This window comes from Mus pahari, chromosome 10 (genome assembly GCF_900095145.1).
Source record: "Mus pahari chromosome 10, PAHARI_EIJ_v1.1, whole genome shotgun sequence".
NCBI lineage: Eukaryota > Metazoa > Chordata > Mammalia > Rodentia > Muridae > Mus > Mus pahari.
The window spans coordinates 105,538,298-105,563,971 of NC_034599.1; the positions used below are offsets into that span (position 1 = coordinate 105,538,298).

Genomic DNA, 25,674 nt, shown 5'->3' on the forward strand with positions numbered 1-25,674 from the left:
TCCCTCCCCCCCCCTCTCTCTCACTGTAGAAATTTCCATGGTAGAGATGGGCACCATTCTAGAGCAGGAAGAGAAAGAGCAGAGACACAGGTAACACCTGGTGCAACCATTCCACAAAGAGCACCTAAATCTCTGTACATACAAAGGGGCTTTCTAGTCACAGAGGTTGCTCTGGACTATGTTTTGTGTTAGCATCTTGAAAGTTAGTCAAAAATATTTCATTTCTTATGTGTATGTGGCATATATGCATGTGTGTATGCATGCATGTGTGTGTGCAGGACCCATGATCCTGAGGACTGGAAATGCAAAGGGGCCAGGATATCCACCTGGCATTAACATGGCTTCTCAGAATCAGAACACTTGTCCTCATGTTTGCACAGCAAGCACTTCTACCACAAAGCCGTCTTTCCAGACAGATAGAAAATTGTTTGCAAACAATTCAGTATCTGCACCAGCAGGACAACTACCTTTGATTAAGTGTTTACAACGTGATCGATTGAGACTGAGTTTCACAGTTGCTTAATTTATCCTCACATCAACCCCATCTATTTTTGTCAGCCTCCGTGCAGAAAATAACTTGTGTTGCTGAGAAGTCTCCTTAGTGTTAATCCAAGTGACTTGATGACCCATTACCCCGAGGCTCCCTCTGGGGCCCCAACATGATCGTTCTGTAGCAAATTTCAGAATATGAATGAAGGCATCAAATCACTCCCATCCACTGTTACGTAAGATGATGACAGTCACAGATTTATGCCTGCCTTGTCTACTTCTACACTAATCCCAATCCCATGGACAGTGCCTGGCACAAATAAGTGTTTGTTCACTTAGTAAATAAAGCAAGGCTCCAAATTTCCAGAGCATAGTCAGTGATGGACAGGCAGCTTGGGCCATGTTTGGGCCTCCCACACCTGAAAATGAGGACCTCTGGTCACTCTCAGACACCCGAGAAGCAACTTAATGAGTTTAAGCAATAATTGCTAGAAGGTGCTCAGGGGTAAAGTCACGGCATGCTTCTAGATCTGAGGATGCATGGTCTGAAAACCTCTGTAGTGTCAGACACTGCATTAAAAGAGAATTGAAATGCATTTCTCAAGAACCCACTATGTGGGGCATTCTATGGACCTAGAATAAGATAGCAGAAGAAGGAAGAGATGGTGCACACTTGAAGGGACCACTGAGCAAGTAAGAAAGCAACCTGCAGGTCAGAGGCAAGTAAGAGCATGGGAGATAATTAACCGTTTTCTTTTCTCTGTGTAATTTTCCCCTTTTCTCTACATCACACAATACAATATTGACTAAAATTCCACATTGATAGCAGTATATTCTTTTTTAAAAAAAAATCTATCTATCTATCTATCTATCTATCTATCTATCTATCTATCTATCTATCTATCTATTTCATGTATAAGTACACTGTCACTGTCTTCAGACACACCAGAAGAGGGCATTAGATGCCACTACAGATGGTTGTAAGCCACCATGTGGTTGCTGGGAATTGAACCCAGGTCCTCTGCAAGAGCAGTCTGTACTCTTAACCACTGAGCCATCTCTCCAGCCCTGGTAACAATATATTCTTGATCATTAAAATGTATAAGTCACTGTATTGGAATCAAAATATTTTCTAGAAATAAGTATTCATAAATCATAGTAAAACATATTAACAGTTATTACTTCTCATTCTATAAGACATTCAGTAAGAAGGTGCAACTTGAAATTCAAGGTACACGGATGTACTTGGCATTGACTGGTTTTGTTTATTTAACTTTATTCTAATGGACAGCACCACTGTGTTGGAAATTTGCTCCCAACATAGTTAAACCTCTATAGGCCTACTCAGATGGTCACTGCAGGGGAGTCATAAGGGAGCTAGCTCAGAATGGCCATGGATATACTGAAGAAAAACAAAAAGGTTCAGTTCAAGATCCTGAGTTCTGGCAGAAAAAAGTTAAGGGATGCTGTATGTGACTGTTCTGCCTGCCCATGGAGTCAGCTGGGCAGGCGGGGCCTGTGTATTCAGATGGCAACTGTCATGTCAACATTCTGGTGGAACATAGGCACATATTGTGAATGTAGATATGTAGAAGAGTGTCTCTAAGTTCTTTTTCTACATCATTAAGGATTTTGCTTGTGTTTATCTTGTGCTTTAAGTATAAATATTCTAATAAAAATATTCCAACGATAAATGTGGTCACTGGACTCTAAGTTCCCTGGACAGGAGGGCCTCTGAGCAGCATTTTCTCCAACTGTTGAGTTACACTCACCAGGACCACAGCTGACACATTTGAATAAGAAGATAAATAGATATAGCCCTGTACAGAAAATACTTTCAAGAAATCTGCAGAACCTTAGTGAAGAAGAATCAGGATTACCACCATGTGCCCAAGGTCTAATTAAATGAAAATAAAAATAAAGGTAATTTCCTTCTTCAGATGTCATGCTGTGTGTATTTATTAGGCTTTGTTAGTACCTGGACGCTGCAGCCTTCCTTGGACATGATACCCTGGAGACCCTGTTTAGAAGGTCTTACATGGGGACTATTTGGTTCGTCATTCTCTACTGGAAGCTGGTTTGCTTCTTGTCACTCAGAACCCGCACTGTAATCACAAGGCTTGAGGCTGAGTGTGATGTCTTCATTCATTCCATTCCCCAGGCCCGATTGTATGTAATTCTGTTGAAGCACATGTTCTTGCCTTAAGAGTTGTTGGCATTCAAACCCGATGCAGTTGTATGGGAAAATATGTGCACTGTTTGCTGCCAGCTCCTCTACCCTGACAAGGTGCAGTGTGGGAAAAATGGAAGTTTGCTCTTGGCTGTTCTCCACATCATGAATTAAATAATGCAATACTAGTGATTTTAGGAAAGAGCAGATTCTACAAGCTCTGGGAGCCTTTCAAACCTGCTAGCATGACCTGTTACTAAAGACAGAGGGAAAGTTGGCTCTCATTCTGCTCTGAATGGAGGAACTGGCAAGAGTCAGGACAACACTCAAAAGCACGAGGTCAACCTGGCCTTGGGCAATGAAAGCTAGGCTACAGCTTTTGTGGCGTGCAGCTTCTTTGAAATTAGGACTTTAAAAATATGTTGTTTTCAATTTCTTAGAAGAAATATCCCTCTAAGTGTAGACACTGCTCCCCCAAATGCCCGATCCTTACTGCTAAATGCTATACCGCATGCTTGCCTTTTACCAAGAGCACAGAGCCAAGCATGGGCAGTCAAGGATCTCAGTTCAGAACCTTGACACTGACACAAAAGCCACAGGCATGGTGGAAAATGTTTATGACTCCAGCACTGGGTCGGGAGCATAGGGCACAGACTTGCAGATTCTGAAGTCATGCAGGCTAGGCAGCCTATCCAAATCTATTAGTTCCAGGTCTAGCAAGAGACCCTGTCTCAAAGCTCAAAAGATGGAGAGGTGATTGAGGAAGATAGTCAATGTCAACTTTTGGTCTCTACACCAACTTGAACTGGTGCGAGCATCCAACAGCACATAGAACAATCAACGCTGGTTAATTAAGTTAATGACACCACGAAATTAGAATTTCAAAGTATCCTTTTTTTAGACTCCTGCCCACAGCCTGCCTGAACTGCCTTCTATGTATATATTTTGAGTTTTGATCTGTATGAATGAGTGATCCTCCTGCAAGCATCTCTGATTTGGGGGATGACTGATTAGCTGCGCTCCAAGTTCGATCACCTTATGAAAAACTCATTCTTTCTTTTATCAGAATTATTTTTATTTCTGTTGTAGGTGAGTGATCTCAACCAGTCGTAACAAATCCCAGCCAGGGGCCTCATGGGTCTCAAGTTCAGACCTTTTATTGAAGATCTTGGTGCCAAGGTTATGGCTAAATGTTTCCAGGACCGTTGATGGAAGTGTTAAGATGTGTTCAGAGATTCTGGGATGCTGAGGTTGAATATTTGAGGGCATGCAATCAGAGTTCTAAACACTCTAAGGGCTTGGAAGGAACTAATATCCGTGCACACATATGGCATGAATGGATTCAGTTGTTATAGGGTGTGTGTGTGTGTGTGTGTGTGTGTGTGTGTGCATTTTCAAAGACTTCAACAGAAGGAAACTGTTGATAAGCCTTGTGAAAACCAAGATTTCATAAAGAAATATGTGTATCTGCCTCATTCTATCATAGGTCCGATGTGCAACCTTGCTCTTAAACCCCGAATGATACAGAATCCCTGCAGCAAGGCGAGGCTTCCCGGCCACTCTAGTAGGGATTGAGCACCTGACACCCCATCACATAAGGTGGTGCACACTCCACAGACAGATGAGATGGCACCATTTTTAAAGTTTAAAGTCTCATAGCCAGGCTACAGCAATGGAAAGTTCCAGGGCTGGATTAAACAGAGAGACATATCTCAGAGTTATCTGTCAATCTTGAAGGATATACACGGCTCAGTTTTGGAACTATGGGCTTATTTGAAAAAAAAAAAAAAAACCTTGGCAATTTTAAGCATAGATAAACTTGGAGAAGTCAGTGTCCTCTGTGGTTTTCCAAGGTGGAGCCTTATTTTGTGACTTACCGTATTGTCACCGAAAGAGACAAAGACTGAACATAGTGAAGGGCATGTGATGAGGGAGAAAAGTGACAATGGGATGAAGGAGGTGAAGGATCCAAGGAAGGGAGCAGGAAGGGCAGTTGGCAGACCTTGCTTGTGGAATTAAGATAGAGAAGTAGAATAAAGAACATTTAGATGGTGAATTTGTGATGGGACTCTGTAGCCAGACACTTCTTTAATCTCTACAGGCAGACACTAGTAGATCTCTGTGAGTTCCAGACCACCTAGGGGTATTAATTTTTTTTAAAAAAACCTATTAAATGTTGTTAGTCTTGTGTTTGTGTGTGTGTGTTGGTATACATGTGCATGTGTGTGCACATGTGAAGTGTTGGCGTGCATATGCACCAGGGGTGAATACCAGGTGTCTCCCTCCTGACCCCCATACATTACCTTTTGAAAGAGCGTCTCTCACTGAACCCGTAGCTCACCAATTAGGCTGACTGTCTAGTTCGGGAGCCTTAGGGATCCATCAGTCTCCACCTCCCAGCACTGATGTTTCGGGAATGCAGTACCACATGTGGCTTTCTACAGAGATGCTGGCATCTGGAGTTAGGTACTTGGCCTTATACCATAAGCACTTTACTGACAGAACATATCCCCAGCCCCCAAATGTAATTTTTATGAAGATTAAAAATTATGACCAAAAAAAGAAAGCTGGTGGGCCTTATCACTACCACCTAGCAGAAAGGACACTGTTCACAATTATAGATAAGAAGCGACATAGGAATGCCATTTCAGAGAGCTATTAAAATATGGGATATAGGAGCATGTGTCCAGCACTTTAGATAATGCACTTATTACTAATGAAGAGATCGACGTGGGAGAGAAACAAAGAACATAATAGGATTCTCCATGACGACAAGGGAAGCAATTTGAATCTAAAAGTGCTGAAGAATTTTTAAGCTTCTTTACATAGATGACTACATTTGGTCTCCTGAGCCATTATTGGAATCCTAATTTTAAATATTTGGATCTGCACACAATTTGTGAGAAATCCGAATCCTGGCTATTTGCAAACATACATGTGGCAGACCTCGGGTATCTGAAATCTTATGTAATCTAAAACTGTCCTTGGAGATGATTATGTCCTGGCTGCTGTTGTCATGGGTCACTGAGCTCCGACTTTCCTCACTGAGGAAGTTGGGCATGCCTGCTGATGTGAGCTTCGGCTCATAGCAAGATTCCTCTGAACATCAGCACCTCAGCAGCAACAGAGGAGAAAGGGCAAGCCACCAGAGGAGTATACCTTCTATAGGTACGACTAGGGCGCCACCAGATCCCCCAAGGCACCAAACTCAAGGTTACTTTGCAGAACTAAGGACAAGTGAGTGGTGTCATTTGAGTATATAGTGCCTGCTATAACCACCATCCATAAACCCATTAGTGATGTATTTACTAGACAATTTTTTAAAAGTACCCTTATTTAGCAAAACTCACTATATAATTCTGCTTTCTCTTCATGACAAGACAAACAGATGTGTTCTGCTTCTGAATTTGTGTCCTGATGACATGAAAAACTAACGAAAATTTAGGATGCTTCCTTTTGTAAGTTATTATAATGCAACATTTCCGTGTGTGTGGTCTATGTGTGTGTGTGTGTTGGTGTGTGTGTGTGTCTGTGGTGTGTGTGTATGTCTGTGGTGTGTGTGTGTATGTGCGTGTATGTGCTCACGTTCACACACATGCATGTACTACTGAACACACACACACAGACACACACACACACACACACACTTGTGCATATATATTGAAAGAGGCTAGAGAACAATGCCCAATGTCCAGGTGCTAGCCTGGTGTTTAGCAAGCCAAACGCATCTTGCCATCTCTGCCTTCCCTCTGCAATAGATTCCCTCTGGGATCTCAGTTGCCTTTGCCCTTTGAGTCATCTCGCAAGCTTCTCAGACATTTTTTCAAAATCATCACATAACAATCAAGAATAACTCTATTCTGCTTTTTTGTTATCATTTTCATCTTAAAACAATTGATTTTTTTCATCTCTCTGGTAGATTTTGAAAGATAATGACACAGCTGGCCCTATCTTGAAATAACACCGGAGAAGAATTTAAGTTAACTTGTTGAAGATATGTTAATTATCCTTGTGTGTGTAGCCTTTGGACATTTTAATATAGCCCCCCTTTTTAGCCACACCATCACACCTAGTATACAAATAAAGGATGCGGCAGGTACAAAATTTCTAAGCAAGTAACATGTTCAGTTTTCCTTGAACGCAGAGTCTTAGATTCTTAGTTTCCTTTTCTCTCCTAAAAATACATCTCTCTGTATTTAAGACACTGTCGCACTCAAAAGGACAAAAACAAAAAGACAGTTTCCAATGAAGAAAGGTAAGGACATTGCAGGGAGGAGCGTGGCCAGTCCCTGGGGAGAGGAATTTCTAGTTTCCTTTTCGTGACTTCAGGCTTCTTTAAGAACAGAGTATTGCAAGTGATATTCATCTTGCCAGAGCTGGCTCAGGTCCAGGTCCATGTACATCAAAGCCAGAAGCCCATCCCATTAAGGCCTGTTTAGTGTGGCTTTTGTTTTTAAGCCAGGGTGTGTTCATGCTTTTAAGAGGTGTGTGCCATAGTTAACTCTCCAAGTGTATCATTTGTGAGTTGTGTGTTAATGCTATTCTGAAATGTTATTAAAAATTCGACTGGCAGGCAATATAAGCCCATTTCAGCAGGAGCACACTGCTCTTTAATTGGACACAAGGCATTTCAGGTGCCTCACTCTCAGTCCAGTCCCCTGCCTCTCCACAGGGCACAGAGAACAGCCGACTTCCAACGGTCACTGCGTTTGCTGCTGGTACAGGAAGAATTTCCAAGTGGCTTGTGCTAGCCTACATGGGTTCATTGATTGGCTGATGGGCTGGTTTAGAAACAAAGAGTAGCTCAGGATGATCTGTAATTTCTGTTGCCAGGCTGGTCTCAAACTCACAGCTATGCTGGAATTTCAGAATAAGCCACCACACCCAGCTAGAAATCATTGTTCCAGCAAAGACTACCCTTATTGCTGTCCTGTAACATGTATTAGAGTGCCTGACCTTCAGTAATGGCTTGATAAGTTGCTGAAAGAATTAACAGATGAATTTATCTATGGGATTATGAAGTTTAACTGCAGAATGAAGCCATTGCTATTCTATTTCCAAACCAATAGTTACCAGCGGTCATTATCACTACCAAAACTACATAAGTAAATTCAACTAGTTTTGTTTTGTAAAATTTGATACTTTACATAGGAATAAAGCTAAATAATAAAAAAATCAGGACTGGGCTGAAGGAATGGCTTAATTGGTTTGCAACACTTGGTCTGCAAGGCCAGGAACTCACGTACATACTCCAGGTATGGTAGTGCACACTTTTAACCCCTGTATCTCTGCTTATGTACACCGATGTGCACAAAGACAAACACACAGAGCCCCCCAAACAAGGAAAAGAAATCTAGCACAATGCAAAGAAATGCCAATGAAGCTGAAAGTGAAGTGTTAGTGCAGAGAATCAAATGTGCCAGAAAAGAAATCTTGTTAATAGGACATGATGTTTTAAATAATTGTTAAAGAAAAAATGAATGGAAAACTTCTTATATGCAAAATAAGAATTTAACAAAATGCCAAAAGAATGTTCATACTTATTAAGTAATCATTTAGATTAACATAAAATAGATATTTGTGCTTGTAATAAATATCAAAGTCAGAACAATGCAAGTACACTGAAGACTAAGCCAAGAATGACTGCTAATGGGACTGGGCTAAGCCAAAGACTTGACAATTTTTAAGGTTACTTCCTTCTCTAAGACTCAGATGAAAACCAAGTTTCTAGGAGAACCCATAGTGGCATGTGACACCTGTCACCATTCAGAGCCAATCTTTGGTGGGAGTAGACATCACAGACAGGACTATAATTCAGCCTCCAGAAGGTCCTTCAAGTTGTATTGATTCCATTGAACTGAGTAAACACCTCTCCCTCAACAGCAGCACTTCTGACTGGGGCGTGGGTCTGTGGCCTTGTGGAGAGTCACCCAGAAGATTCATCCCTTGTTTCTCCAACAAAAGACAGACTGGAATCTCAAATGGTTAAGGTGATCCTTTCTCTCTAAATGTGATATCACAGAAATCAACTCGATGCCACGATGTCAAAAGTTGTCTTAAGTGTGGCTGCGTGGGGAAACATGTGGATGTGTTGCCTAAGCTTGTATTTTGAGTCCATAGAGGTTTATAGACATGAGTGAATAAATTTTTTTTTGCATGGACCATGCCATTTACTTTAGTTTTTTAGTTTTAAAAGCAAGGTTTTTAGAGGCAGTGAGATGGCTCAGTAGGTAAAGGAGCTTGTAGCTAAGACTGAAGATCTAGAGGAGAGAACTAAAGACTGCAAATCCTCTGACCTTCATATGCATCATGACACACAATGCACAAGTGCACATGAGCACACACACATACACACATACATGTATATATTATACACTATTGTATAATATGTATATTATATATACATTAATATATAGTATATAATATATAATATAATTAACATATTAATGCCTGATACATTATATACTATATATTAATGTAAGTCCTCATAATTTGACCTGACAGGGTTACTCTATCTTTGTTGAGGTGGACACCGACCCTAACTGAGACTAAAGACAGAACAGGTTCTCCTGTCCTTCATGCAGTTTATCATTCACTACAGTAAAGCCCTTGCTCATTAACAATGTGTGGAATGCACCCATTGGAATGCCGGAATGCTGGCCCATGCTCCCGTCCCTATCACAAAGACAAAACCCACCAGGTGCAGGGCAGAAGCATGCCACCTCTAAGGACAAACTTGCCGACTTTTCGGTTGTATCATGCATGAAGAAAATCCCAACCACGTGACCTAGAAGCACTCCAGCAACCTGAAGACACCTGCCCAGAAGGCTTATTTGTATATATGCAAATAAGGCAGAGTGCGATGCAGCCTGAACACTGGAGGTAAGAGCATGAGACTTTAGAAAGGAAAGGTGTTGAGGACTTGTGGAGGGCTGGGTAATAGGACGCACGTGACACAGAGTAGAAAGGAGACTAGGGAAGAACGGAGACATGCAAAGGAGGCGGAGTCTGAAAGAGAAGGGGCGGGGAGAAGCATTAACGAAAGCTTGTTTGCTTAAAAATGCTATAATGCAACTTAATTCTGTGTACTGCAGTTAAACGATTTAAAATATTAGATATACAAAACGGACTGGTTCCTTCATATGATCTGCGCAAGCCAGCCTCTCTCAGCCAGTGTTTTCCCATCGTGCTTTATCTAGAGCAGTGGTTCTCAATCTGTGGGTCTCGACCCCTCTGGGAATCTAGCTATCCTTTCACAGGTGTAGCCTATGCTCATCGCAAAACATTTACATTACGATTCATAACAGTGCCACAGTTACAGTTATGAAGTAGCAATGGAAATAATTTTGTTTGGGGGTCACCACAGCATGAAGAACTGAAGGTTTCCCAGCATTAGGAAGGTTGAGAACCACTGCTTTTTCTAGAAACAAACAAACAAACAAACACTCTCATTTACACACGTTTGCCTAAGAGTTTCTTCCATATCAGATTTCTTCCTATTATTACTGGGATAGACATTCCTTTGAGTCCTATATCAATGACTACATTTAAAACAAAACAAAAGAGCAACAAAAACCAAACAAGTTTGGGGTTACATATGCCCTGGCAGCAGAAGCTGGGAGATCACGATATCTTTGCCCCTGAATTACTTTCTGAGTCCCATATCAACCAAAATACAGAGCAAATTCTGCCTAAAAAACCCAATGGTGCTGGCCATAGAGATGAGACCAGCAGCTAAAGGTGCTTGTCCTACAAGCCTGCTAACCTGGGTTCGATTTTCCAAACTCACCTAAAGGTGGAAGAAAACAACGGTCTCCAAAACGTTCTGCTCCCGTCTCTCCTCACCTGCCTTGGCACGCCCAGAGCCCAGCCTCTCTCCAGGCTATTTCTGTGTGTACAGAGATGGACAGACAGAAGCTAAGCTCTGTGTGTGCTAAACTCATGCATCCTTGGGTAGGAGGGAAGGCTCGCCCTTCTCCTTACAAAGTACTCCTTTTAAGATTGGCCTCTCTGTTTCTCACTGTTGTAAACTTCTCAGGAATTTGAATTTTGAGAAGTGTCACTTCAGTTATGCTACACACACACACACACACACACACACACACACACACACACACACAGGAGGGCAGGGAGCACAACAGCTGGGTTAAGTCACTTAAGTCAGAGTATTCAAGTGATACTCCTCTGCTGCCCCTCCCCAAATGCCAGATCAGGCCACACAGAGGCCTGGAGATGCTTCAGCTCAAAGAACAGAGCAGCAGCTGCAGGGAGCTGGCTGCTGTCTCAGCCATACTCCTGGCCCCTTGCCTCTAGCAGGCACTCACTGGGGCACATGACCAAGGAAGCAGCTGGCAACTACCTTAAAGAGGAAATGCTGTAGCCTCGTCCCCACCCCATGCCACCTGCTCCAGAGCCAACCAACCAGCAGCAGCCTGCTCCCTCTGCATAGGCACAGCAGCTGCTGGTTCACTCAGAGGCAGGCCTGGGCCCTTCCTGGTGAGGACAGAGCTGGGCACGGGAGGTCATCTTCTACACTTCCCCGCAATCATCTGTGGATTTGAATTGTGGGGGATCAGAACTGTGCGCTCAAGTGGCAGGGTTTATGTCAGATTCCAAACGTACTTCAGCATTCCCTGCAGGCTTTCTCCAACATACGCCTAGGCCAAGCAGAGATTCTCATTTTGGTTTTATGCTGGGATGAAAATCTGCAGGAAACATGGGGAAGAGGGGGGCTGTTCAAGTCACTTTTAGACTCATTGATTTCTGAAAGGAGGCCCCTCTACTAGACAGCATCTCTCTCTCTCTCTCTCTCTCTCTCTCTCACACACACACACACACACACACACACCATCGGAAAACAGTTCAGCTGGTAAAATGTATGACTCCAAATTGTGGGGACCCACATTCATCCCTAGTATTTATATTTAAAAGGTAGGCATGGCAACACATGCTTGCATAGGTAAAGACTTGAAAATGCTTCAGGCTCCATAACCTGTAAGTCTCCTCTAGTCACGGGGTTCTCGGTAAGTGAGAATCACTGTCTGAAGAAAAAGGCTGACAGCTTCCTAGGAAGTATCTGCAAGGTGGTCTCTGCCCTTCACTCACACAATACACGTATATGCATATGCTACTGCATGCACAGACAACACGCACAGACAAAATGAAACAAGCATATTGGATGTTCTGTGCCTTCGTGTAGCCTAGGACGCAGAGCATGATGTTTAGGGGGCCACAGGACTCTGAGGGAGCCTTGAGTGTCGGCATCAGACCTAGGTCCTTGGGTTTCTGTAGAATCCAAACCTTGGAAACAAAAGTGGACAGCTTGCCCTGCCCGAGGCTGCACAGTGGACTTTGCACTTCTCGGAAATATGGCTCCAAGGCCTTTGCTTTCAGTCAGCTCAATTCAACCAAGAGACAGGCCTGATTTCAGCCACTGGCAACTCTCTCCATGCGTTGAAACCACACCCTCCCTCTTGGTCATTTACCCAGCAACACAAGTGGCTGCTCTTGGCACTGTTGAAGATAGGTTTAGGATGGAGAAGGGCAAAATACTGACACTCTTGTATGCATATGAGGCTCAGAACATGGGATCCTGTTTTATGCATGTGCTGACATTTTTTCATGATAAAAATGATGACATCAAAAATTTCATCTTTGGGAGTAAATTATACACACACACACACACACACACACACACACACACACACACACACACTGGCCTGCTCTCTTGCAGGTCAGGTGGGAGACACTGATCTGCAAGTGCGTGAGTATGCCCAGGGCAGTGTGAGATGCTCACAAACCTCTCACAGATGGGTACTCTGGAAACTTGCTAGACTCCGGTCAAGGCTTTTCTCCCTGGTCATGATGTAAAGGAAGTGCTCCTTAGCACTGGGTTGAGGTATACTTGTGCTCAGCCCTCCTCACAGAATAGTACCTGGTGTGGAATTCAGGTCGTAGACACACATCTTCCTAGTAGGACAAGTGGTCCTAGATGTGTGCTCATGTACTTGTGTGTGTTCATGTGTGTGTGTGTGTGTGTGTGTGTGTGTGTGNAAGGGAAGGGAAGGGAAGGGAAGGGAAGGGAAGGGAAGGGAAGGGAAGGGAAGGGAAGAGTGAGCAATTAACCTATACTTGGTTTTAGTCAAAAGGCCAAGAAACTAGAGCAAGAAACCTAACCAGACACTTCTTAAAAGAAGATTCAAAAATTGGTCAATAATCATGGGGGTGGGGGGAGATTTCTACATCACGAGTTATTAAGGTAGTACAAACTGAAACCACAGTGAGACAATAACTGCTCTTATCGGAAAGACAAAAGAGAACATGCTCTGGTAAGGAACTGGAGAAAAGGAATTCTTGCATGTTGGTGGTAAGGATATAAATTAGTAATTCCACCCTGGGAAATTTGGGTGATTCCTCAAAAGATAGGTGCATTATATAATTTAGCAATCTCACTAGTAGGTGTATATTAAAAAGAAATGCAATTTGACATGCTAAAGAGACATCTTTCCCATGCTCATTTCAGTATTATTCATATTAATCCTGAAATTCACCAGAGAAAAACCAATTCAAACATTTGGGGACAAATTTGAAACAAGTTTTATTAAATATTAAATACTGACCAACAGGTGGGCTTTGAGCAGGACGACCGCCTGGAATTTCCAGGCTGAGTGACCCTGAGACACGTGTTGCAGGCACTTACATAGACAAAACCCATGAGCCACCATACCTTCCCATGAGGCTTTGTTATTTTCCAAGAACTACAACTCCCAGCATTCCAGGAAGTTACCTGGTCCTTGGGCGGGTAAAGCTTACAGGTTAATTTCAGGTATTACAACAACAGTAACCCTTAAGTAGACACAGCCTGTATATCTATTGCCCTGAGAAGTTGACAAAGAAAATGTAGCGCATACACACAATGGAATGTTGCTAGGGTATCCAAATGGTGAAATCCTGTCACTTGCAATAACAAAAATTAAAATAAATAAAAATTTTTAAAAAGGCTAGAGATGTAGTTCCATATTAGAATGCTTAACTGGTATCTACAGGGCCCCAAATTCCAGCCCTGGCACTACATAAAAAGCAAAAACTGGAGCTGCAAAGATTGTTTAGTAGTTAGGGGATGTGCAGCTGTTGCAGAGGAGCTAGTTTCAACTCCCAGTACCCACCCACATCAGGCAGCTCACAGCGCCTATAACTTCAATTCCAGGAATCTGATGTCTTCTTATGAACTCTGTGGGCACCTGCACACCCACACACATGTGTTGCATAAACACACACGAGCACTCATACACACAATGAATGAATGAATGGATGAATGAATGAATGAATGAATGAATACTTTTTTAAGTCAGGTGTGGTGATACTTGTCTTTAATCCAGTACTTGGGAGTCAGAGGCAGGTTGACCTCTGTGAGTTCAGGTCAGCCTGATCTACATGGTAACTACCAGGCCAGCAGTAATACATGCTGAGATCCTGTGAAAGAAAAGATGTGTGTGTGTGTGTGTGTGTGTGTGAGAGAGAGAGAGAGAGAGAGAGAGAGAGAGAGAGAGAGAGAGAGAGAGAGACTGCAAACATGTATGTGGGTGCTTGTTTGTACACGTGCAGGTGTGCATGCATATGTGGAGGTCAGAGGCCAACTTGGAGTTCACTCTTTCAGGTTCTGTTAGATTTGCTTTCTGAGACAAGTCTCTGACTGGCCTGGAGCTTGCTAATCAAGCCAAGCTGGCTGGCCAGTGATCTGTCTCTCCCCACCTGCCCAGGGCTGCACACCACCACGACACCCTCTTGCCCTCTGGGTTCTGGGGGATCAGGATGGAATACCCAGCCTCAGGCTTGCACAGCAGACACTTTGCTGAACACCCTGCAGAGCCCTGACTTGTGCCTGTTGAAAGATCCTCTCAAATGTTGAGTCAGCTCACCTCAAGCCACCTTTTCCCTTTGTTCCCAGCTTGATGGATTCAGCATTGATTAGGATGCACAGCACTGAGTGTGTCCGTGAGGGTGCTTCCAGAAAGCTTGACCTGAGTTGGGAAGACCCATTCTGAACGTTAGTGGTGCTATCCCACGGGATGGAGTCTTGCCCTGAATAAAACGCAGACTAGGATGCTGAGCCCCTCTGTCTCTGTTTCCTAAGGATGCAGTGACATCAGCTGCCTCCTGCTCCCTCCACTGTGCTTCCCCTGCCAGGATGGACCACACCCTCAAACAGTGAACTGCTCTGAATCCTTCTGTCCTTAAGTCACAGCAATGAGAAAAACAGCAAGTCTGGTAGGGACTAAGCAGAGACTGGGAATCCACAGTCCAGAGGCCACTGTAGCTCCGTATCAGCCTGCGGGCCTGGAAGAGGCCATTTTTGTCGTCTTAACTATCTACAGCTTACCCTTTGTCTCTTCCCAGGCTGCTCTCAGCTCAGCTCCTCAATGGTGTTTGTCTCCAGAATGTTTCCTGATAAATAACTGCACACTGAACCCCGCCTCAGAACTTGCTCCAGAGACCCTATCTATGCCCGCCCAACACACCCTTCCTAAGACTGGTCAGCAATTATAAAGCCCAGGAGTTGTTCAATATCTGTAAGGAGCCTAGCGGGACCAACAGATGCTCCTAGTTAACTCTCATGACTTCCGCTTATTGGTTACCATGAAACCATATATTTAATTTTGAACAAGGTAACAAGAGAACACTTAAAAAAAAAAAAAAAGTTGATTTCCTCTAATGGTATGAATCCTTACCTCCATGTGCGAAGTCATTCTGATTTTTGTTTTGTCTTCATGTTAACATTCAGAGGGTATTTAATATACTAACTACAAAGTAAAACCTTACTCCTTTTGGGTATCTCAAGAATCACACCTCCAGTTCCGAGCCACAAGCACCTATTATTCCATATGGTACATAATGGGAAGGTAGAAGGATGACATATAAGCTAGTGCTTGGGGGGTTCTGTGTGTTAGTTAATTTTATCACTGTGACCAAAAGATCCAATGCAAGCAGCCCAACACAACAGGGAGAAAGGTATATTTCAGCTCACTGTGTTGGTGAGCCCAGTTCTTCACAGCAGAGAGAATGTGGCAACCTTTCTCAGTTCTCAACATGGCTGCCCAGGAAGCGAGAGAGGTGAGTGCCAGAGGTCAGCTAGTTCTCTAATGTGTTACTGTTTTTATTGATTCTGAGTCTCACAGTTCATGGGATGGTATCACCTACTTTCAGGACAGCCTTTGTTCTTCTGTTAACCCTTTCTAATAAATGTTCTCACTGGTACACCCAAAAATGGCATTTCGATCTCCCAGATGATTCCTCCTCCTCCTCCTCCTCTCCCTCCTCCTCCTCCTCTCCCTCCTCCTCCTCCTCCTCCTCCTCCTCTTCTTCTTCTTCTTCTTCTTCTTCTTCTTCTTCTTCTTCTTCTTCTTCTTCTTCTTCTTCTTCTTCTTCTTCTTCTTCTTCTTCTTCTTCTTCTTCTTCTTCTTTTTCGAGACAGGGTTTCTCTGTGTAGCTCTGGCTGTCCTGGAACTCACTCTGTAGACCAGGCTGGCCTCAAACTCAGAAATCTACCTGCCTCTGCCTCCCAAGTGCTGGGATTAAAGGCAAGTTAGTATTTAAGATGAAACATCAGTACTCTAAGTCAGTGGATCTCAACCTCCTAAGGCTGTGACCCTTTGATACAGTTCCTGACTGTTGGAGTGACTCCCAACCATAAAATTATTTTCAGTTTGCTACTGTTATGCATCATGATGTAAATATTTTGGAGATAGATGTTTGCCAAAGGGATCTAGACCTACACATAGAGAACAGCTACTCTAAATGCTCATTGGCTTACAGAATCATCTCATTTATTCTCTTTCAACCTTTAACTTTCTACTCTACACTGGTCTAGCCAAACACCTTTCCCAACTGATGAAATATACAAAAGTACTAAAACTGTGATTCCCTTTGTCCTGAGAGATGTGTTATCATCAGCAGGAAGAAGCAGGATATCAAAATCAAAAAGTTGAATACTGTTGAATTTTAAAATTTTTAATGTATCATTAGAGATTAATGTTCCATTAATCTTAGATTTACAAGTTCCACCATTCCATAAAAAAATACACACAAAATCACCCCAGAATTCCCCAAGAGAAATTACCTAGATAGCTCCAATAGCATTCACTATGTCATGACCCTAAGTGCTGAGCAGAACTCCATGACATTGTTGCCAAGGACCCGATTCTCTTTCTCTTCCTACTCTTTGTGTTTCCACATTCACTACTCCCCTTCTCTTTTCGACTACCCATAGGAACGCTGAAATTTTAGCACCAAAGGTCCTCTTGCTCACCGGTACAGTGTGGTGAAGATCATCCTGAGCATGGGGAAGAACTCACTGAAGTGTCAAGCTGGAGGCAGTGTTTGCTGTTTTACAAGCCTGGGAAGGTTTGTATTTGTGTTTCAGCTGAATTGAGGAGAGCCTCAGCTCCCAGTGAGTGTTCTACAGTTGTAAGAGGCACACTTGCTTTGAGAAATGTGCACTGGGGAGCAGGGAAGTTGGATTAGTGGCTAATTACTGGGTTTAATTCTTAGCACCCATAAGGCAGCTTATGACACTGTAACTCCAGTTCTAAAAATCTAATGTCCTCTACTGGCCTCTCCATGTGTCAGGCACACACATGGTGCACCCATACATGTATGCAAAATACTGACACACGTAAAATAAAACCAAGTCTGTTTTTTAATTGCAATCAGCTTCAAATAATTGCACACGTTTGCTAAGTAATTTGTTTTTCAATAAGCATTGTAAGAAATAATTCTAAATAAATCCTTATCATATAGTTCCTAACATTCAAGAAAAACACACTAACCCATGATTCAAATAAATAAATAAGTAAATAACAAATACAAGATCCCTCTTATATCCAATATTATGAATAGTAACTGTTATTCAGCATTCTTAGTCAGGGGTTAGACATTCTCTTTTGGAATCCCACCAGGAATTAGAATCTGAGAACACTGTGACTTGTTATCACACACTGTGGCTGCCACCCTCCTGCCTCTGACACAGGAGTCCAAGCATGGATCTCCTGCCCTAGGCCTTCACTTAGAGATGGTGCAGCCATCCTGAGGTGAGAGTACAGGATGCATCCAATATCTGAGATGGATTAAAAGAGTGAAAGGTCAAATCTGGAGCACAAACTTAGGGTCTGTGGGAGAGAAGCAGTCAGAGCTCAGGCGGCTGGCTTTCCGAGAGGCTACGCCACCAGCAAGGTGAAGCCAAGAGCAGAAAGTCCTCTGGTGACCTGCCACCTGTTACACATGTCACCATGCTCCTTTGACAGAGGTGTGAATTGACTAGTCTCCTGTGACCCCTGGAGAAAATGAGAACCACTATTTCAGTCCAAAGGTTTCACAGAATCTTTGAGAGTCACTTAGGGGGCGATGCCTCGTGGTTTCCTTTGAAAATATCTCTGAAAAGGCTGTGTTTAGGAAGGAGGGTCCATAGCCTGAGTCCAGGAGAATGAAGCTGAGGAGGTCTGTCCTGGCAGGACCCTGCTGTCCCTGGCAATGAGTCTCATGCTTGCCTGTGCCAGCAGATGGAGCAAGGCACACCTGTCATAAAGCAATCTTGTTTTATTACCTTCCGTGAGTGAGTGAGTCTATCCACAGGCATCTCTGTGACCCTAAGAGTGTCCTGACTGAGCTGCTCCTGGAGGGTACAAGGCTATGGGGGAAGGCACTGAGCCCCTGCCCCAGGTAGAACTGTATCCCACCCATCTCCAGTCTCCCGTTTCTCCCATCTCTTAACAAATCTTTCTCACTGTGACAGACGATGTGCTCTGAACCAGTGCTAATCCACAGAGTGAGTCAGGAGACATCCTCTGTCATATACCCTGGGTCATACCCTGGGTTCACACTAATGCTCCTACCGGGCTACACAGCTCCACTTCACCTCAGGGAAAGGCAGGGTCCCTAAGTCAGGCGGGTCCTAGGCTTCCCAGGGTCAGTCAGTAGTTGTGCTTTCTGACCTCTGAGTGCCAGAGGGAAAAGAGGGCGGGACTCTCCCAGGAAATTAAGGTTTCTAAACATTCAGGGTTTGCATTTGTCTACATATTGGCTATTTGTATTTAAATATTTACTGTCATAGTCCAAGATGGATTTTAAAGAAAAATTGATCCGAGCTTGTGTGCTGCGACTGGCGAATGGAGAACCCGAAAAAGGAAATATCTGTCAGGTATATGTGGACTAACTCACACAAGAAATCCTTTGCTGGCATGAGTGGGCATCTGTCAGCTACTGGCTTATACCCAAGTTTCCCGCAAATAAGTTATAAGTCCCATCAATAAATACTTGTTGTGACTGTGAATGACTCCCACCTTCAAAGACAGGTGCGTACTCACTGAGAAAATAGTCAAGCCCACCTTCAACACAGATGAGCTCTGTTGTGTGAACTCTGAGAAAAGAGGGGACCGTGGAGTAAGTCCCTGTGTAGGTCACTGTGCTTCAGTTTGCTGTGGCCTTTTAACAAGTCATGAAGATTGACTGCTACCTAATTACTTTTTAATTTACCGCCATCTTTATCTATCACTTTTTTTTTTTTAAAGAGAGTTTTACATAACCCACAAAGGCCTTAAATCTGAGTCTGAGGTTGATCTTGAATATCTGATCCTCCCTCCTACTTCAGCCTCCCAAGTCCTGGGATTGCCATGCCATGTTTACAGGGTTCTGGGGATAGTTCTCAGAGCTTCCTACATGTTCTCTACCAACTGAGTTGCACCCCCAGTGGGATATTTTTAAATGAAATTAATAGAAACCTCAGATGGATATAGAGTGAGCCTGACTACAAAGTGAGTTACCTGTGCTAAGGCCACGACTTATGAGGTTTTGATTCGTGTGTGTGTGTGTGTGTGTGTGTGTGTGTGTGTGTGTGTGTGTACATGCTGGAATTCCAAATGAAATAACATTTTTCTTTAAATGGATGTATCCAGTAAGAATTTACGCTGCAGATCTCAGGCATTTCCCTTTCTGTTTGAGTTGAAGGAGAAGTGATGGAAGATATATAGGGACATTGTGTGCTGATTCCCAGAGTCATCAAGGGAAAATGAAAGCTATGCTGGGGATCCCGCCATGAAATCCAAACACTATTGTGAGATTCAAAGGCCTTATCATTAAAATATGAGGACTGATGCGGCTGATGAAGACAGAGCATCTTAGTTAAAACAAACAGATGATTATCTCGGGCAGCATCGTAAACAAGACCCTAATTCAGGGAGCTGCTAATTGCTCTTCCCAGCTGCAGGAGATTGGCTGGGTATTTTCTCAGCAGTACACTGTGACAAACATCTGCAGAGTCCTGAAAGTCAGCACAGAGCATACCAGCCACACAACTAGAGCCAAAATGACCTTGTCTTAGAGGCAGCCACCTTAAAGCGTGCCCTCCATCATAGAGAGATGTGCATTTACCTCTAATGAAATCCTGGAATTAAACTCAAACAGGTCACTTCTATTCTTCACCAGACTCACTGATGTAAGGAAAAGAAACTTGGGTTCATTTTTCCAACTTGAGAAGAAATGATACTGTAGATCTGTGACAAAGCAGACTACAAAGCTGGTGTTTAGAGAGTGGCAACCACAACCCCCCCATAGCTATTCTATTTGATTCACCTCCAACACAGAAGCATTTACACGTCCCATAAAAATAACAGCTATTGTGGCTTCATTTATATTTCATGGGCCAAGTGCCCAAAGGATCATTTTATATATAATGTTTTCGTGCTTGGTACAACTTACTTATACATAATAAAGAAGGGAGAATGGAAAGGGAGGAAGAAAAGAATAAAGTAAAAATAACAACAACAAAAAGAGATGGGGGTGCTGAACAGATGACTTGGTGGACAAAGGTGCTTGCTGCCAAGCCTGATGACCTGAGTTCTGTCCCCAGGACCCCCCACGGGGGAAGAAGAGACCTGAGTCCTGAAAAGTGTCTTTTGACTTCCACAAGTGCCTCATGGTACAAATAAATTAATTGGTAAATGAATTAATGAATGATGGATGAATGAATGCGGTTTTTGACAAAAAAAAGGGGTAGGAAGAAAAGAATTATGTATGGGAGGATGGGGAACAGAGTGGGAAATAGGAGAGGGAGAAAAGGGGAAGATGGAGGTAGGAAAGGGAGAGAAAAGGAAGGAATTGTTGGGATTAAAACAAATGAGTCCTTGTCCAAGGTCAAATGAAACTGGCATCATCCAACCAGGTCTGGAAGCCCATGCTCTGTCAATTGCTTTCTACCACCACACCCTTTCATGTATGCACTTGGGTTGTATGCACTCAAAATGAATGTATTAGCCACACAAGAGCCATTGCTACTTACTACAGAAAGACACCAATTCACATAGAAATGCATCTTGTCTTATTAACCAGTGTCATTTCTACAACCTATATCCAGAAACACGCAATTGCTTTCCATTCTTGGCACTGTCTCTCCTACATCCCTTAAAACACGTCTGTGTTCCCTGTAGCTGGGCTAACCATAAGAAACCTTTCAGTCACAAATACCTGCTATTAACAAAGGCCCGTGTAGCCTCTAACCCCAAATGCAGCTGTGCTTAGGGAAGGCTTTCTAAGGTTGACTGGTGTCTTACCTTGAGCATTGAGCTTGGAGACTTCTTTAAAGAGTTAGACTCTAAGATGCAGCTGACCTCAGTCCGTAGACATCTCTGAGGACTGGGTTGACCAAAGCTATCTCTGAGGAGCAGACTTCTGTAGGGGCCTCACTGGAGCATAAGAAAAACCACTGGTTGGCTTTGAGCCTAAAGAAAAACCTCTAATTCTAACATCTGGATAGCAGCCTCATGTTGACCCAGCTGCTCCACCAGACATGTTAGAGAAAGAGAAAAGAGCTGGGCCTTCTTGTCCTGTGCCTTTAGGTTCTGATTACCAGATGTGAATGGGAGAAGCAGCCTCACAAGGTCACCAGCAGCTCCCTTGCCCAGCCTCTTCTAGAATGTACTCTTTACTTCTTCATGAAGCATCTGCTGTGGATTGCAGAGGGGGCCCTGCTGGTTATACAAGAGGAGAGCATCCCAGGACATCCACCCAGGAGCCCCTCCCTCCCCTTCCTGGGTTACCAGGTGTTTCCTTCTGCCACAGCTGTAGCTCTGGTCACATAGGTGGGTACACAGGCAGACAGACCCACCTGGCCCAACAGCTTCCAGTGTGACAGGTTCAAACAAGAAGATCTAAAATCTCTCCCTGGTGCCTCAACAGATCAGTTCTGGACAGGTGCTTGCAGATGCCCCCAGATCTCATGGAACTCATGTGTACTAGGAGGGAGTATTAAGGAGGATAGAGGCTTACGTCACAGAAGAAAAATGCAGAGAGAGCAAAACCTCAACTTGAGAAAGTGTAGTGTTATGTTTTAGTCTCAAATCTTGAGCTAGGTATCCAGGACTTGAAGCCTAACCCCACCTCTGACTCAGCAGACAACCTCTGTGCCTCAGTTTCCACATCTGAAAACAGGAGCCATGGATCCCCTTCTCACCTGGTTATCACTGTGCATGTCTTAGCCACTGCCTGTCTTTCAGAGAGAGAGAAAAAAAATGCATGAATCCTACCATGAGTTGTGTGTCCACATTCCATAATTACAGCTTTGGTTACAATGGACTTTGAACCCTTGGGGAATCCTTGAACTCCAGGCATTTCTAGGGGCCCCAGTGGCTTCAAACACTGCAGTAATTTCAGAAGGGCACTAGCTTCTTTGGAAGGTGTCTTTTGGGGGGGGGCAGTTTCGAGACAGGGTTTCTCTGCGTATTCCTGGCTGTCCTAGAACTCACTTTGTAGACCAGGCTGGCCTCGAACTCAGAAATCTGCCTGCCTCTGCCTCCCAAGTGCTGGGATTAAAGGCATGTGCCACCACTGCCTGGCAGAAGGTGTCTTTTAAAGGCCTCTGGGACTGTAGGCATGAGCTGCCATGCCCAGCCAGAAGCTGATCTGTTTCTGAGGATTTTATATTACTTCTTTAATTTTTTCAGCCTGTGAAATTATGGTCATCCATGGGTTATGCAAACTGCATTCTGTGAAGAAAGCCTAGGTTTTCAATAACTGGTTCTCAACTTGTGATTCATGGACCACTAACACTGGCGCCGTTTGGGATCTTGTTAGAAATTCAGATCTGAGTCCCACCCAAACTACTGAGATAGAACACTCTGTATTCTATGAAACCCTTCCTGTTGGCTAGAGCCTGTGCAGGTTTGAGAACAAATGCTTAGGGCGAGAACTCTCCTGGGTGTGAAGAAAGATAAAGTGCTACGGTCTGAGGCTTCCCCTGGAGATGGCATGAGGAAGCACATGTGGTTCCATTGCACTAGGACTCACTTAAGGAAGAGCATAGCTCACAGATGCTCAAATATGACCTATGGGTCACCAGTGAGCATAAAAGATGGGGAAGGGTGTTCTTGTTGGTCCCTTGGGTGGAGATATGAAATTTAAAAATTGCATGTATGCATATCCTTAAGCTGCATTTTGAAACTCTTTACAATCTATATGTTCTTCTACTTCACTGGGGATAAGGGTTTGGAACCAGAGAAACACAAAAATTCTCTCCCCTTCCTAAAGCTTAAAGGAACAGAAAATCAGTGAGCCTGGCTCACTCTGTCACAGACCCTATAGTAGCAGAGATTAATATGTTCATAACAGAACAAGGACCCACATTTATACAGGTATATAAATAAATTCTACTTAATAGTTTATATGCAGTTTATATATTTACATATGCATGTGTGTATATATCAACATAGAAATACATATGCTTAACAGTGTAGGCTCATCTCTCTTCATAAAGAGTTTTTTTTTAATTAAATGGACCTCCTGGTATTGGGTTGGTACTTACATGAGTAGAGTTACCTAATGCCTATGATGAAGGAGGAAAATGAAAATGCAAAACAAAAACAACAAAAAAAAAAAACCAAAAAATAACAAACAAAAACCAACCAACCAAACAACCAAGCAAAAACACCATGAAGCAATGTGCTTTCTGTATATCTTCTAAAATATATTGAGAGAAAATAAATCTCTTTACCCTTAATGAATTTTTCTACAGTTCTGTATTTCTTTAGCTTATCTAAGTGAGAAAAATAAGTAAGATTACTTGAGTTGTTCCTTGGCTTCAGGTCAAGAAATAAGATTTAACATCTCATTAGCAAAAAATTAATCACTATCTCTAAATTTCCCTAGTAGAATATTTTAATAAAGCCCACTGCCTTTCATGGATGCTTGATAAACGGGTTTATTGGACCTATTTTACACTTAACTTCTATTTCAGGGTCACACTGCCCCTTCTGATAGCCTCACCACTTCCTTTGTCTGAGAAACTGACTCCTGAGGGTTGAAGGAGGGGAGAGAGAAGTGTTGATCCTGAACATCTGCAGAGCAACCGCCGCCCTGTGCCAAATCTGCAGAGTAACCGTCACCCCGCACCAAAGACACACACACACATCCCAGGTGTTAGGGGACCGGTGGGTGACAGGGGACCAGGCTGGCTAATTCTCATTTACTTGTCCTGGAGGATAATGCCTGGAGAAAGTAGTAATCTGAAGTGGGCGACATCACGGCCACTGTCAATAAAATCCATCCATCCATGCTGGCAGTGGGTTAAAATCAAGTCCCTCCACCTGCTAATACCAGTTCTGCAGGGGGTGGAGGGCAGGTCAGTTGTGACCCGACCAGCACTCTTCTCCAACCGGAGGGAGGGATTGCTTAGAATGTACATCTGAAGACTTCTGCTACCACGTCAAAGAACCAAACACTGCCACCCCCCTACAGCAGGGGCTTGAGGGTCTGAAGCCTGAAGCTTGGGAACACTTTAGGGACAGAAACTGAAGAGGTTGTTTTTCTTTCAATTTTACTCAGTACTTAATACACACCTACAAAATCATTTTTTTTCAATATTTGCTCATTTTCCCCTGAAAAGTTAATATTTTTCTATAAATCCTCCTTGTGTGGGCATTTGTTTGTTCTTAAGCAAAAACTGTTGGGTCCCTAAACTAGCAGCCTGAGTCAAGTTAATCTGTAGGGTTAAGTTGAAATGTGTAGTGCTGGAGCCTGTTTCTTTGGCCTTCATTTTTATTATTATTATTATTATTATTATTATTATTATTATTATTATTATTTTGCAATTATATAATATATATTGCTAGCCCTCTTCAAAATCAAGGCTCTGGCCACTCCCTAAATTCATTTCATTGTGTTTTTTAGGTTCTCTATGGACAGACAAGTGTATAGCCTTTTCAAACTAAAACGTTATAATATTTAAAACAACAAACCAACACCCCAATGCTCTCCGAGTTCTCCCATCTTTCAGGGTTTTTCTTTTTTTCCTCCTCCTTTGTGTGGTGCTGGGATGGAATCAAGAGTGGCCTTGAACATGCTCTGCAAGTACAGCTACTCAGTGACTTCTTTCCACAGTCAGACAATGAAAGGGAAAAAAAAATAAAACAGGGATGGAGGTTGTGTTTCTAACGACATGGGGAGTTTTTTATATGTGAGACTCTTAAGGACACCCCAAGCTCCCCATGGCCAACTTGGGCTGGTGAGAAAGAGGAGGGGCTGAGACTACCTGTCCATGACCTCATGGGAACCATGGCAGTAACACAGGTAAAACTAGGAGCAGTGGTCCAAGACAGAACAGATGCCTGGGGCAACAGCCACGCCCACTGGAAAAGACCACCCATCTATACCTGCTCCCTATGACTTCTTTCCCCACCAGAATCCATTACATAATCTTCCTTGACTCTGGGATTTTCAACCTCTCCTTTCTAGTTATACCACTTAAATGTTTGTGGGTTTTTGTTTTTGTTTTTGTTTTTGTTTTTTAATAACAATTACATTATACAGTATAGTTCCTATCACAAAGACAAATCATTGAATGAACAAAACGGTCTTTTGTCTTATTTCTCTAGAGTGGGGAGTATATCACACCAGAGATACTAGCATTGTGTGATTCCAACGAGAAGGCAGGGCAGCTTACACACACACACACACACACACACACACACACGCAC

At 43.2% G+C, this 25,674-nt stretch overlaps 1 protein-coding gene across 27 annotated transcripts in view; it reads right to left on the bottom strand.

Annotated features, from left to right (window-relative positions):
- Positions 1-25,674, bottom strand: part of Arpp21 (cAMP regulated phosphoprotein 21) — a 176,986-nt gene that overhangs the window by 135,568 nt on the left and 15,744 nt on the right. The window contains exon 1 of one of the 27 annotated variants that reach the window (XM_029542927.1): positions 14,578-14,658. The exons of the other annotated variants lie outside the window; for them this stretch is intronic. The gene's annotated coding sequence lies outside the window, so the exon portion shown is untranslated. Of the gene's footprint in view, positions 1-14,577; positions 14,659-25,674 lie in introns of those variants that run through there. 27 annotated transcript variants of the gene reach the window in all.